Below are 16,066 nucleotides of genomic sequence, written 5' to 3'. Positions count from 1 at the left end.
GATGAGTTTACTCTCACCCACAAAACTATATTTTCAGCCGCTGTCTCACAGAATATTAGGGTGGGACAGGAAAGGAAGATAAAGTCACCACAGATAGGACTGAAAGATAGACAGGAGGATGGTGTTAATCGCGACTGTTTTTATTGTCGCGGACCCGGACATCTAATCGCTGTCTGTCCTGCGCTCCGGAGGAAAGAGCAGCGCAAAGGCTCTAGAAATCCAGCGGGCGTAGGTCTCATCAAAGTTGTCCCTTTGCCTAAATCGCATTCCACTCTCACCCGTGATTTGCACCATGTGGATGCAGAAATAGAGCCACGTTTTAAACCGTTCATCACGAAAGGCTTTTGTGGCGAGACGAGGTTGGGATATAAAGTAAATACTCTTTGCAGTTTTAAAGAAGACAACGCCACCCTGGGAATTTCACCCAGAGAATACTGAAAGTAACACTAAATCACCAGAAAGGCACTTAGGTTCGCTATACTCAGTCCAGAGACGAGGTTCAATGATCAACAAATTCACAATTTATTAATAATTATTTAAAACACCATATAAAAGCACCATCATAAATATTCAAGTACAAATATGCTTAAAAAGGTATTCAGAGCTGAGGCTTACCAGTGGAGGGGCAGGGATGCCACACACAAACTAAAGAAAGAAAACACACCCAAAACAAGTGCATCACACACACTCACACTAATAAACTAAACAAGGCAGGTGTGTACACTCAAGGGATCCCACCACCAAGGCACCCTAGTCTCCTCCACGTCGGCACTCCGCATCTGAATAAAAAGAAACAAAGAAAATTTTAATATATTACAACAAACTAATGTGTAGCACCGGGGGATAACCCAACTGCAAGACCACACTGGTGATCCACAGCTAGAAAAAGGGCCTCCCACCAGTGGTGTAACAGAGAATCCAAACTACAAATCAAAAAGCAATAAAACAACATACAATCTGAATAAAACTCTAAAATCTGGAGCAAACGGAATCGCCGTACTGCTCCAACTTGCCGTCCACACGACGATAAGTTAACAGTCAATCAATATGCATGCCAGCTGACTCCGATAACCGGCATGCATATGGCCGTTGTCCACGCCGACGTCCACTGTAAAAGCTGACAGCAGCAGGGAAAGAATTCTCACAACGGGAACAGACGGTAAAAGCACAGCAAGGCAAAACAGCAGCACTTCAGTTCGCGTAGCTTGGCGCAAAACTACGGCCCACACTTCCTGCGAAACATAATAAATAATTACTATAAAAGAACAATAGAAGGCAGAGAGCGTAACAAAAGTTGATTACGTACCAAGTAAGCCGTGTCACAGAACGTAAGCAGAATAGCTCAGAGGAGGCTTCTATAGCTACGACCAGCCGCGATGGAGACTTTAGAGGAGTAACCCACAAATGATCTCCACCACACCGAGGAAGTCAGGTGACCAAAAAGGAGATCACAGGCAAGCAATGCAGAGACACTCAAATGGCCACTATTTATACCAGCGCCCCCTAATGGGCCAGGCTGAAAGTGGGTTGGACCGAGGGATAACATTCATCCTGCCACATTCTACCCCTCCTTCTTGCATCGTCGCCCCGACGATGAATTACAAAGACACCCAGATTAGTCCCAAGGCCTAAAAAATGCAGAGACAGCATGTACCCTAGGCTCAGAAATAGAGTTAGCAGCCCCTTGTGCCACCTCCCCTGTTGGTCTTGGGAGATGATGGATGTTTGAATGCTGGCCAGCTGTGGACCGGGTTGTTTTTCGCACCACCACATTTCTTGTATCAGAACTCGTAGAGGGAGCAGGAAGAGAGCTAGATGGAACTGGTGCTACACTCGGAGTAACTGTACAAGTGGCTGGAACATCGGAAGTTCGGTCTTCTGGTGGGAGCAACAACTCAGGGCTACTTGGAATCACTGCCACTGGGCTGTAAGATGGTGAAACATTTACTTGAGGAGCTCCTATGCTCAGGAATAACAGGTCACTGTCACGTGATGAGTCATGTCCTGGTTCTGGGGAGGATATTTCTGGGCCATGTGAGCTACTACTTGGAGCGGGCCCTTCTGATGGTGTGGCTGCCATTACCACAGCCTTCAACAAGGTACGATGAACATGCTTCACACTGCTGGGATCATCTGCAGGTGCAATGGTATATACTGCCCCACCTCCTTTAGGTGCCTTCAGGATTCTATATACCACGGGTTTCCATCGATCTTGGATTTTACATCTCCCTCTTCCACTCAGATCGCGCAGGAACACCAACTGGCCATTGTTCAATGGTGCCTCTTTCACCTTTTTATCATGGTGCCTCTTTCTGCGGTCGGCAGCCAATTGCAATCGTTCCTTGGCTCCTTCATGTACAACCTGTAGCCGGGCTTGATGCTCCTGAATCCACTCGTGCACATCTCCACTGATGGGGTCCGGTACTCTGCCCAACAGAAAGTCCACTGGCAACCTGGGTTCTTGCCCAAACATCAATAAGAATGGGGTTTCCCCAGTAGCCTGATGGGGAGTGGTATTATAACAGTAGAGTAACTGGGGCAAACATACATTCCAGTCTCTTTTTCTGGATACTGGCAGGGTCCGCAACAAATTGTGCAAGGTCCTATTAAAACGTTCACACTGACCATTTCCAGCCGGATGATAAGGAGTAGTATGGGACTTCTCGATACCATAAAACCTGCAGAGCTGCTGGATCAGGGAGCTTTCAAAGTCACGACCCTGATCGGAATGGATACGCGCTGGTACACCAAACTTCGAAAACCACTCAGTCACGAGAACCTGGGCCACTGTAGCAGCACATTGGTCACGAGTGGGGACAGCCAATGTATACTTGCTGAAAACATCAGTCATCACCAAAACGTTCTCCAGCCCATTCCGGGAAGGTTCGAGCAAGGTGTAATCAATGGCCAAGATTTCATTTGGTCGAGAAGCCAACAAATGTCCCATGAAACTTTGAGCTGCTGGTTGGGTGTCTTTTGCAACTTGGCAACGTTCGCATCTCTGACACCAACGAGCTACCTCAGCAGACATACCTGGCCAATAGCACCGTGAGCGGAGAAGCGCTAGGGTCCTTTCCACCCCTTGATGGCCATGGTCCTGATGAACATGAGTCAACACCTGCTCAATCAGTGCACTAGGCAGCAAAAGCTGAAGTATCACCTCGGCACCGTCAGGGCGATAAACCTGACGATACAGAACTCCTTCCCTTTCAATCAGACGATCCCATTGTCGTAGCAGCACCAGAGCAGGTGGAGCAAGCTGCTGCCGCTCCTCAAAGCTGGGTCGCTGCTTCCGTCTCCAGAACACCAAGATCTCTTTTATCACTGGGTCGACCTGTTGGAGGGTATGAAGATCAGGAGTAGTGAGATGGGGCAAAACCGTAATGGCAGCTTGTGATACCTCAGCTGGTCCCAGCCGCAAGGCTTGTTGAAGAGGTCCAGGCAAGGCTGTACCAGGAACCATGGCTTTAATCTCCTGAGGATCAGGTGGATGCTGGCGAGATAAAGCGTCTGCATTCTTATTACTCCTTCCTGACCTGTACTTTAAGTCAAAGTCAAACGAAGTGAGCTGAGCTGCCCAGCGCTGTTCAGTAGCCCCAAGTTTAGCAGAAGACAAGTGACTAAGAGGATTGTTGTCGGTGTAAACAATACACTTATGGCCCAACAAGTACTCTCTAAATTTCTCAGTCATGGCCCACTTAAGTGCCAAAAACTCCAGCTTCATTGAGCTATAATTTAGCATATTGCGCTCAGTGGGCCTCAAACCCCGACTGGCATAAGCTATTGGCCTCACCTTACCTCCCTGCTCCTGGGAAAGCACTGCCCCTAGGCCGGCATGGCTGGCATCCACTTCTAAAATAAAAGGCAAAGAGAAATCTGCATAAGCGAGCACTGGTGCTGTTGTCAGTTTAGTCTTTAATGCCTCAAAACTTTGAGCACACTCTGCAGTCCAGTTCTCCATGATACCATGCTCTGACCTCTTCTTTGATTTTCTGCCTCCCCACTCTGCCACCAGTCTATGCAGAGGTGCCGCCAACTTGGCAAAACCCTCCACAAAACGGCGATAATAGCTGGCAAACCCAAGGAAGGAGCGTAGTTCCGAAACAGTCTTAGGAGGCTGCCAGTTAGCCACCACTTCCACCTTGCTAGGGTCCGTAGAGACACCTTGATCGGAGATGACATGGCCTAGGTAGCGAACCTCCCGCTGGAAAAAGGCACATTTGGCAAGCTTGGCTTTTAAACCTTCCTGCTGAAGCCGACCTAGCACCACATCCAGCCGCTCAAGATGTTGCGATACTGTTGATGAAAAGATTACAATGTCATCAAGATAGAGAAGCAGAGACTGGCACTGTTGATCACCGAAAAGGCGTTGCATTAGTCTCTGGAAGGTGCTAGGGGCATTACAGAGCCCAAATGGCATTCGGTTCCATTCAAATAGGCCGAAAGGAGTACAGAAGGCAGTCTTGGGCCTATCCTCTTCCGTAACTGGGACCTGATTATAGCCACTTGCTAAATCCATGGTGGAAAACCAACGGGCACCAGTCAGCGCATCTAAGGATTCTTCAATGCGCGGCAGGGGGAATGCATCTTTCCTTGTCTTGTTGTTCAGTTGCCGATAATCAACACACATGCGCGGGCTGCCATCCTTCTTCTTAACGAGCACAATGGGAGAAGCATAGGGGCTGCTACTCTCTCTAATCACCTTGGCCCCTAACAACTGGTTAATATGCTCTTTCACAACCTCGTACTCTGAAGGGGGGATGCGCCTGTAACGCTGCCGCACAGGGATATCGTCTAAGAGTGGAATGTCATGGGAGATCAAGTTAGTGCAACCCAAATCAGTATCATGAGCAGAAAAGACAGAGCTGTATTTCTTAAGGAGAGACCTCACCTGTCCCTGTTCCTCTGCTGACAGTTTAGACAAATCAATCCCTCCCATCTGATCCTGCACAGTAGGAGTGGCGGTGTGAGATGCCATTGTGGCTACGTTAGGGGGTATTTCTGTCACACCAGCGGGCAAACTGACCACATGAACATCTTCCAGGGTCCCTATAACGGTCCTGGGGTGAAGCAAGACCGCCGTGGTCCCTACATTAACAACTGGTATGTATGCAGTACCTCTAACCACTCGAACCAATGCAGGGGACGCTAAAAGTCCAGCAGGCAAGTTAACATCATTAGATTCAAATAACACGGTGGCACCTGAATATTGCTCCGAACAGGTGGCGGCCACTACTTTCATTACACCACCCGGAATGCAACATGCTCGCTTACCCCTCACTCTCACATGGCCAGACAAATCCAGTGGGGCTCTTATACTAACATCATGGCACTTTTGCAGCGCCTGCACAAGGGGTTTAGGGGCCTCGGTGACAAAGCCCAGACTAAACAATGCTTCACCGTGTTGCCCAAAAAGCTCGTGGTAACACTTCCGAATGACATTCATCCCCAATACACCCGGAACCGTGGAAGGTCCTGCACCTGGAGGATCTTTAACGACCAACACGCCACACTGTGGAAGAAACTTGTCACAGAGCTCTACACTTAGCTCGATATAGCCAAGGTAAGGAATGGACAACCCATTAGCCGCTTTAAGCTGCAACCAATGACAAGCTTGGAGACGCTCTTGACCCCAGGACTCAAAATGCTGGCGGAAAAAACTTTCAGTAATGGTAGAGACCATGGACCCTGTATCAACCAAACAAGGTACTTTTATACCGCCCATGTCCACATCTATATGAGGACAGGATGAAATTAATTTCGAGACTGCCTCTGGACCATTAGAAACAACCCTTGAGCCAATAGACACCCCACCCGAACTGTGGCTCGGCAATACGGAGGGTGCTAGTTTTCCGAAGCCGTATTTAAAGGAGAGTGCCTGCGATTATGCAGAGGGGCCTGCGAAGGAGGCCGGGAACGAGGAACGCGTTCCCCATCACACTCCCGAGCAAAATGTCCAGGTTGCTGACAACGACGGCATATAATGGAGTCGCCCCGTCCTGAGCGAGGCATTCGATGGGGGCCCTGCAATCGAGCAATGCTCTGAGTGAGCTGATTAAGTTGCTCCTGCTGGCACTTTAACAATTCCTTCATCTCGCTCATCTCAGACAAATGGGTAGACTGAGCTATTCCTGAGGGACCGCTATGGACCCCATACTGAATGCCATAAACAGAAGGGACAGAACTGCTTCTATGCCTAACGCCACTAGGCAACCCTTCACGTTCCCACCTAATAGCTTCCCCTCTAATCTCCAGCAATGTCAGTGTGGGCTGCCTCCTTACTAGCTGCTTTAACTCCCGCCGCAAGGTACTATCTAAGACCTGTTCAACAAATTGATCTCTTAATAAAACGTCAGCATTGGGCATGCCATTGGGGGCACTCGATTTAACTTTTTCCATAAGACCCAAGAGAGCGAGGGAAAACTCTTGCAGTGTCTCACTTTCCTGCTGTTTTCTAGAGAAGAAAGCTTCCTGCAATGCTACATAGGAGTCTGAACAGCCATACAGTTCTTGCAATATAGTAATTATCTTAGCAGGATCAGTCCTCTCTGCACTAGAGCGATATTTGATCTCCTCACGTGCTTCCCCTTCTAGGTGGTCAAACAGGAAAAATGCTTTATCAGCCAAAGACAAATGACGTGCTCTAGCACAACCTTCTATTTCCTCCAACCATTCATTCAACCCTATACCTGATTTTCCTCTAAACATAGGGCACTTTCTGTCACGGGGCACAAAAACTAGTCTCTCTGCTACAGAGACACCAGCCGTTGGGGGGTTAACAGATGATGCAGTTGAAGTAGAAGGTGTAGCACTAGTACCTGACCCAACAGCCCTCTCCTGACGCAGCCTCTCATTGTCTGCTTTCAGCTGCGCGATCAAGTCCCTGAGTTCCTGTAACTCTTCCTCCATCTCTGTAACACAGCTGTGAAATCCCACACCAAAGTAGCTGCTGCTTTGCCTTTATTCTGTACAAAATAATATAAAAAAACAATTTACGTTACACCAAACAAAAAAAGAAGAACACACGTCTCTGTTTTAAAGAGTATATCCTGTCGACAACAACGCCAAGTTTGTGGCGAGACGAGGTTGGGATATAAAGTAAATACTCTTTGCAGTTTTAAAGAAGACAACGCCACCCTGGGAATTTCACCCAGAGAATACTGAAAGTAACACTAAATCACCAGAAAGGCACTTAGGTTCGCTATACTCAGTCCAGAGACGAGGTTCAATGATCAACAAATTCACAATTTATTAATAATTATTTAAAACACCATATAAAAGCACCATCATAAATATTCAAGTACAAATATGCTTAAAAAGGTATTCAGAGCTGAGGCTTACCAGTGGAGGGGCAGGGATGCCACACACAAACTAAAGAAAGAAAACACACCCAAAACAAGTGCATCACACACACTCACACTAATAAACTAAACAAGGCAGGTGTGTACACTCAAGGGATCCCACCACCAAGGCACCCTAGTCTCCTCCACGTCGGCACTCCGCATCTGAATAAAAAGAAACAAAGAAAATTTTAATATATTACAACAAACTAATGTGTAGCACCGGGGGATAACCCAACTGCAAGACCACACTGGTGATCCACAGCTAGAAAAAGGGCCTCCCACCAGTGGTGTAACAGAGAATCCAAACTACAAATCAAAAAGCAATAAAACAACATACAATCTGAATAAAACTCTAAAATCTGGAGCAAACGGAATCGCCGTACTGCTCCAACTTGCCGTCCACACGACGATAAGTTAACAGTCAATCAATATGCATGCCAGCTGACTCCGATAACCGGCATGCATATGGCCGTTGTCCACGCCGACGTCCACTGTAAAAGCTGACAGCAGCAGGGAAAGAATTCTCACAACGGGAACAGACGGTAAAAGCACAGCAAGGCAAAACAGCAGCACTTCAGTTCGCGTAGCTTGGCGCAAAACTACGGCCCACACTTCCTGCGAAACATAATAAATAATTACTATAAAAGAACAATAGAAGGCAGAGAGCGTAACAAAAGTTGATTACGTACCAAGTAAGCCGTGTCACAGAACGTAAGCAGAATAGCTCAGAGGAGGCTTCTATAGCTACGACCAGCCGCGATGGAGACTTTAGAGGAGTAACCCACAAATGATCTCCACCACACCGAGGAAGTCAGGTGACCAAAAAGGAGATCACAGGCAAGCAATGCAGAGACACTCAAATGGCCACTATTTATACCAGCGCCCCCTAATGGGCCAGGCTGAAAGTGGGTTGGACCGAGGGATAACATTCATCCTGCCACACTTTGTTTCTGTGACGGGAGAAGAGGGGGACAAAGTGCCTGTTACTATTCTTCGGGACACAGGTGCGCATCAGTCGTTTATGTTGGATAGTGTACTACCATTGTCAGATAAAACTGCTTGTGATTCGGATGTGTTGGTTTGGGGAATTAAGATGAGTGTTCTTCGGGCGCCGTTACACAAAGTCCATTTACATTCGCCCGTGAAAACGGGGCATGTCAAAGTTGCGGTGAGTTCCCAGTTGCCGATTAAAGGGGTTTCGTTTATTTTAGGAAATGACTTGGCTGGTGGGACAGTTTTCCCACCGCCTGAAGTGGTGGAAACGCCTATTTCTTCTGTCACTGAGGTTGCCGCCCCTTTGTTAAATGTGTTTCCTGTTTGTGCAATCACTCCTGCGCAGTCACGCAAATTTGATGACGTTATGGATGTTGCTGACACGTTTATGGCGACGCCAGACGAGAGAATATCTCCCAGCCGTGAGAGTGACAGAACAAAAAGCGATGTGATGAAACTGATGCCAGAGCTGGATGAGAAATTGAATAGGGATGCATTGATAACCGCTCAGCAGAATGACTCATCACTGGCTCCCTGTTTTCTATCTGCAGCTAAGAGTGCAGGAAGTGAATCACCCACTTCTTATTTTTTGCGAGATGGAGTTCTTATGAGGAGGTGGTCCTCTGACCGGTGTGGTTTGCCTGGTGCTACGCAGGTGGTGGTGCCGAAGCCACATCGAGGGCAGGTGCTTGGCCTAGCGCATGATGCCAGCATGGCTGGACATCTTGGGGTGAACAAAACATATCATCGGGTGTTGCGCAACTTCTTTTGGCCAGGGTTGAAAGCTGATGTGGTGGCATATTGCCGTACCTGTACCACATGTCAGATGGCGGGGAAACCTAACAGACCTATTCCACCTGCTCCGTTACATCCTATTCCAGTAATAGGTGAGCCGTTTGAAAAAGTAATATTGGATTGTGTGGGTCCCCTGCCAAAAACCAAATCCGGACACCAATACATACTTACAATAATGTGTTCAGCAACAAGGTACCCAGAGGCAATTCCACTACGCACGCTGAAAGCAAAACCGGTGCTAAAAGCACTACTTAAATTTTTCTCTACTTTCGGGCTTCCAAAGGTTGTTCAAACAGACCAAGGAACGAATTTCACCTCAAAAATATTTGCACAGGTTGTGGAGGAGTTGCACATAAAACATGTAAAATCCAGTCCATACCACCCGGAAAGTCAAGGTGCTCTGGAAAGATTCCATCAAACCCTCAAAGCTATGCTGCGCAAGTTCTGCGCGGGGTCGGATAGAGAATGGGATGAGGGTCTGCCGTTATTGTTGTTTGCAGTCAGAGAAACCACTCAGGAATCCTTGGGATTCAGTCCGATGGATCTGGTGTTTGGACACGTGGTCCGCGGTCCCCTCCGCCTTCTGAAGGAGAGGTGGTTGTCAGAAACTTTTGAAACTCAGCATAATGTTCTGGATTATGTTAGCGGACTTCGGGAAAAGCTTCACCTTGCATGTCAGTTAGCTCGAGAGAATCTGTCACATACGCAAGCTAAAATGAAAACTCGCTATGATAAAAAGGATGTTTGCAGAAGTTTTCAGCCGGGAGAGAAAGTGTTGGTGTTGTTGCCTGTGGTAGGGTCCAGCTTATCAGCTCAGTTCGCTGGCCCATATGTGGTGGAACAAAAACTCAGTGACAACAACTATGTGATCCAGACCCCAGACCGCCGGAGAAAGTCTAGGGTTTGTCATATTAATCTGTTAAAATCGTTTCACTCGAGGAGTCCTTCGGGTGCGCCGTCTCCAGTGTGCGCCGCTAGTACTGTTTCTCCCTATGAACCCTCTGATGACGGGCTACTCCAGAAAAGTGAAGCGCTGGGTAGCGGCCGGTTGAAAAATTCGGAGATCTTAAATGATTTAGACACATATTTAGTCCACCTGTCTGAACCCGCTCGAGCTGACATCACTGAGCTGATAGAAAACAACTTATCACTTTTTTCTGATCACCCTCGTCAAACTGCGGTCCTGTGCCACGATATTGATGTGGAAGGACATAAACCGATTAAGCAACATGCTTACCGAGTGAACCCAGTGAAAAGGGCGATAATGCAGAAGGAAGTTGACTATCTCTTAGAACACGGTTTAGCCTTTCCGAGCGCCAGCGCATGGAGTTCGCCGTGTGTGCTAGTACCAAAATCCGACAACACTCCTCGGTTTTGTAATGATTACAGGAAGGTTAACGCTGTTACCAAACCTGATTCATTTCCTCTTCCTAGAATGGAGGATTGTATTGATAGAGTGGGATCGGCATCGTTTGTAACCAAACTTGATTTGTTAAAAGGTTACTGGCAAGTACCTTTAACTCCCCGAGCCTCTGAAATATCTGCTTTTGTTACACCGGACCATTTTCTCCAGTATACGGTTATGCCGTTTGGGTTGCGTAATGCACCCGCTACTTTCCAGCGCCTTATGGCCAAAGTACTGGCGGGCGTGAATAACTGCGATGCCTACCTGGACGATGTTGTCATTTACTCATCCACCTGGTCTGACCACTTACAAACACTCTCTCTTGTTTTCAGCCGTTTTCAGGAGGCCTCGCTTACGTTGAACCTAGCCAAATGTGAATTTGGCAGAGCCACCATCACATATCTGGGAAAACAGGTGGGTCAGGGACAGATAGTGCCGGTGACCGCGAAAATACAGGCGATCGTTGAGTTTCCAGTCCCACAAACGAGAAGGGCGCTGCGCCGATTTCTAGGAATGTGTGGTTATTATAGAGGGTTTTGTAAGAACTTTGCCACTGTCGTCGTTCCTCTCACCGATTTGATCAGTCCGAAGAAGCCTTTTGTGTGGACGCCTGTTTGTCAGACTGCTTTCGAGTCTGCGAAAGCATTACTGTGCAGTTCCCCTGTTCTTACGGCCCCGAATTTCATGTCCCCTTTCAAGCTCGAGGTTGACGCTAGTGCGGTTGGTGCAGGAGCTGTCCTTATGCAGGAAGACCATTGCGGCGTGGATCGCCCAATTTGTTACTTTTCAAAAAAATTCAACAAACATCAGATGAACTACAGTACCATTGAAAAGGAAGCCCTTGCCTTGTTGTTAGCCCTACAGCATTTCGAGGTGTATATCGGATCCAGCTCTATCCCTGTTCAAGTGTTCACTGACCATAACCCATTGGTTTTTCTCTCCCAGATGCAGAACTCAAATCAGAGACTTATGCGTTGGTCCCTTCTCTTGCAAGACTTCAACCTGCAGATCAGGCATAAGAAAGGGACGGAGAATGTCATCGCGGACGCCCTGTCGAGAGCAATTTTGTAGTCTAGGATTAAACACTAGAAGGATTGTTTAATTCTTATGGAAGGGGGTGTTACGAACTTGTATGTCCGTGTGTTTGTTTGTGCAGGTGCTGTGTTTTTGTCTATGTTAATTTAGCTGTGCCAGGGCCCTGTTCCGATTGGTGCGTGGACTTACTGCCCCGGCGTGATTGGATCCAGCTGGAGGACCCGCCCAATAAAAGGCGGCTGGAGTGCTACAGCGGGAGAGGTCCTCGCATTTCTCCTCATCACCCAGCAGTAGTCCTGTGGTAGCCGTTGGCTGCAGTATACGTGCGAAAATTGTGGAAGTGGAGTGGGTAGGGGTGAGCTGCCGTTTATTTTGATCACCCGTTTTCTCCTGTTTTTGAGTTAGTTAAGGAGGTCAGACTCTGTCTTTATTTTTGACTTTGTTTTGGTAAGGTCAGGGGTGCAGGATTTGTGTAGGTTTGTTTTGTTTATTGTTTTGGCCTTGGCTCACCCTGAAGTGTTGACACTCCCGTTTTGGTTCTCTTTATTCACCTTGTAAATAAATCACTTCACATCTAACGGATTTGTTGCGTGTGACTGCTTGGGTCTTGGGGAGGGAAGCGAGTGCCTCGCTCATGTTATGGCCTGGCCCTAGACGGGTCGTAACAAACCCATTAAAGCGTCAAGCTCAAATATCTTTTCATTTTTGTGCACTGTTCTCTTGTCGGCACACATTTTCTGTTTATTGAAGCCTTTTGTGAATAAGTTTGATCATGTAAAAACTGGGAATTGGTCCCTATTGACAATACTCTTATTTTTTGCATATGTCATTTAGGAAAGGTAATTGGTCACTGAACTTTTTGCAACTATGTGTATTTCTAAATTTTGTGGAAAATGCCTGGAGCAAGCCCTCATAATCAGGCTTTGATAGGGAACTAGGACAAGGTCATCCACAGTGGTGACTGTATAAACTGATCCCCCCTTTCCTTGGGTTTTAAGCACTTTAAAGACTACTGGACTCCAGATATCTTGAATTTTGTGAAGGTCTCTAATGCCAACCCTTTAAGGTAAACAGTCTTGCAGGGGTACTTACATGATTCCTTACATGCTGATCAGCGTGTTAGCTGCAGTGTTTTAGTGACACCTTTAAAACCTATGGCGTAACTGGGTCTGGTGTTACACAATCCAGTCATGAGTGCTGCCGCCCACAGGCTCATGAATCCTTTGTAACAGGCAATTGATCTAAAAATCAAGAAAAATGGTGACTTATCAGTCGACTGATGTGGTAACCTGTGGTAAAAACAGAGACAGTCTCTTTTCTCTGTGGAAGGAAGGGTGCATAGTACACTGTGCACAGTGTGATTAAATTGCTCACACTGACCATTACCAACTGGATGGTGAGGGAGCACGGTGGCCAATGGCGTGTCCGGCGGGGTGGCCTGGGGGGGCACAGGCCACCCCCCCAACCAGACTGGCCACCCCAGGTGCCACCCCAAAGGCAAAACAATAAACTTCAATCAAATATCCGATTATGTTTTCACGGTGAAGCTCAGATATCCGAGTGTAAGTGAATGCAGCATCGGCTTCTGCGCTATGCGCATCACGTTAGCAAAGGTAGGAGAGCCAAGCGCGAAAGACGGCACTGCAGGAAACAATTTTTCGGTGAAAGAAAATGAGGACAGAATAAATGTCCCGGTAAGTAATATTAAGTTTGTTGAGTTTAGTAAACTTCGGTGAAATTAGAATACCAAGGAAAAAAATAACACTTAAAGAATTATTGCAGCCGTGGAATATTTCAGACAGTATGCTACAGAGGGGAGCTAACATAAGAGTTATGAGTTATAAGATGTAATCTAAGTCGTAACATTGCTGTATGGAGCTGCAGATTTGGTTGCAGGTTAACATAGCTGGACTGGCCATCGGGCATACCGGGCATATGCCCGGTGACTTATTTTTTATTTTTTTTGTAATGGCATGAACAATGAAAGGTGGTGGATTGGCCAGATGCAGGTCGATGTGTAGAAATAACTCCGTTGTTTGGTGGTGGCTATGACGGGGCTTCCACAGAGGCCAGCAGGTGGATGAGGGAAGGGGAGGCAGGAGGAGAGCCCCGAGGCAGCCGCCAGTCCGAGTATCAGGTGAACTGAACTTCAGGTAAGAAGTTATGACCTGCAGTCTATCTGGGTCAGATATGAACCAAGTTTAGGTGGAGTTTATTTTCATGTTGCTGACTTTTTACTGTCAGTTGCAATAACTCGTACTGCGTTCTAGCCAGCTTGACGGAGTTTTTATACAGCTGGGTGGGTGCTATGATGTTACTGATAGTGAACTTTATTTTATTCATAAGGTTAGTAGAGTTGCCAACAGCTCCTTAAAAAAATGGAATGGTCCCTCATTCAGAGAAAATATTACGCGTTTCGTATTGAGCTGAGAAGAGACGCAGTTTGTCCCGAACTTTAGCTAGAATGGAAAAAAGACACAAAGCTGGATTTATTCTGTCTTTACGCTGCACAGCTGCCTCTTCTCTCATTCTCTCCCCCTCCCTCTCCTGTTGCTACTTAAATCATGAAACTGATCAATGATCAGCTGATCGGCTTTTCTCTCTCATTTATTTATCGCTCACTTTGCGCCAGAAAGAGGAAACCAGCAGATATTGCGCTAAACAACAGCAGCACGTTTAAGCTTGATCAGCTGTTGTTAGAATTTATTTAATATTAATTTCTAGTATCAGCTGATGTTTGCTGGAGCCACAGCTGTAAACCTGCTGGTCATGATGTCGGTTTGGATATGTGGTGAGAGGGAAACATGAAGATGAAACCAGGAGATGTCCTTACTGAATCATCAGAGCTGAGCAGGTGATGGAGAAACAGGTTTACCTTTTAGGTGACATGAATGAGTTGAAGGGAAGTTATGAACTGTTTCTGAGAGACAAATAACACCAGGATCCTTTTCTAAGTAGCTGACAGCTGGTAACTGTGCAGGGGCGGGTCTAGGAAAGTTTTGCCAGGGGGCCAGGTAGGGCATTAACAGGGAAAGGGGGGCACAAAGAAATACTTTTCTTTCTTATTCTCATTTAAAATATCTCGCTTTTATTAAATAATTATCTAAATCGTACAACCAAAGTTTTTATCTGACGTAAAATGTATAGAAATCATACATATACCAAAAAGACTGTACATCACTGTCACAACAGGGTTTGTTTTCAGTCAAAGTCTTTATGGCTTTAATACCTGGTGGGTCGGTCTGTAGTGAAAATGCCCAATTTTTTTGTCCCAGTCCAGCCCTGCAGGTTAATACTGGCAGTGTCACCATGCCAGCTGACTGTATTTCATCATCAGCCAGTGTTGTTCTTTATCAATATTACCAAAGTTTACCATAAGGCAGCATAGAAAGTATTTACTTGCTTTCAGGTTTCATTCAAATGTTAGTCTTTTCATTTGTTTCCCCACTTTTTTCCTGTTTCAAAATCAAACACCAGTTTGTGAGAAGATTATCTTCTTTTTTTAACAGGCAGATAAAGTTTTGCATTGGCATTGGCTAATTTGTCAATTGTTTGTTACAAATGTTCGTATTTTAATATTCAAAAATGTTTTTGCCCAAAACATATGTGCACTATATGTCAGTAAAACTACTATGCAAATATTGATGTCCTTGAATGCTGAGTAAACACTGACAAAGCACTGATTGCATCTCTTGTACTTTATCAACGCAGTATCTAAAAACTTTGCACCGTAGTGGTTAAAATCTCATTCTAATAAGAGTTAAAAGTGCATTTGGTTATTAGGTTTATAGGATTATTGAATTATGGTTAACGGTTGGTAGAATTTTTTTTTAAACATTATCTGCCACCCTTCTCCAAATCTGTGCCCCTACCTGGCCCCCCCAACAAAAATTTTCTAGACACGCCACTGACAGTGGCACGGTGGTTAGCACTGTTGCCATACAGCAAGAAGGTCCTGAGTTCAATTCCACCATCAGGCCGGGTTCTTTCTGTGTGGAGTTTGCATGTTCTCCCCGTGTTTGCGTGGGTTCTCTCCGGGTACTCCGGCTTCCTCCCACCGTCCAAAGACATGCAGCTTGTGGGGATAGGTTAATTGGATAATCCAAATTGCCACTAGGTGTGAATGTGAGTGTGAATGGTTGTCTGTCCCTGTGTGTTAGCCCTGCGACAGACTGGCGACCTCTCCAGGGTGTACCCTGCCTCTCGCCCTATGACAGCTGGGATAGGCTCCAGCGCCCCCCGCGACCCTGAAAAGGATAAGCGGAAGCGAATGGATGGATGGATGGTGAGGGATGGTGTGACTTTTCTCAATGCCACACTTTTGGCAAAGTTGCTGAAACAGGTTGTTCTAAAATTGTCTGCCTTGGTGTGGAAACAGCTCCCAACTTGGATCCAGGAGACAGATACCTAATCCTACTTTAGTTATGCAGCAATAGGGTTAAGCTGCTGGGTGCTTCCTATGATGCACAGAGTGTTTCTTCTTCACTTATCTCTT

The 16,066-nt window shown here is 46.5% G+C and overlaps 1 protein-coding gene and 1 long non-coding RNA gene across 2 annotated transcripts in view; one reads left to right on the top strand and one right to left on the bottom strand.

Annotated features, from left to right (window-relative positions):
• Positions 1-16,066, top strand: part of LOC147303377 (class I histocompatibility antigen, F10 alpha chain) — a 145,401-nt gene that overhangs the window by 21,327 nt on the left and 108,008 nt on the right. The window lies entirely within an intron of this gene.
• Positions 686-8,054, bottom strand: LOC147303384 (uncharacterized). The gene is made up of 3 exons (XR_015126960.1): positions 7,419-8,054; positions 6,819-6,965; positions 686-779 (listed from the first exon to the last, which is right to left on the bottom strand). It is a non-coding gene; the product is annotated as an uncharacterized LOC147303384 (long non-coding RNA).

This window comes from Aulonocara sp. 'chitande type north' Nkhata Bay, linkage group LG22, assembly GCF_057382095.1.
Source record: "Aulonocara sp. 'chitande type north' Nkhata Bay isolate Kocher_YH1m ecotype deep benthic linkage group LG22, A_spYH_male_GT1.1, whole genome shotgun sequence".
Lineage (NCBI taxonomy): Eukaryota > Metazoa > Chordata > Actinopteri > Cichliformes > Cichlidae > Aulonocara > Aulonocara sp. 'chitande type north' Nkhata Bay.
The sequence above is the reverse complement of the archived record's forward strand: the minus strand, read 5'-3'. Positions and strand labels throughout refer to the sequence as shown.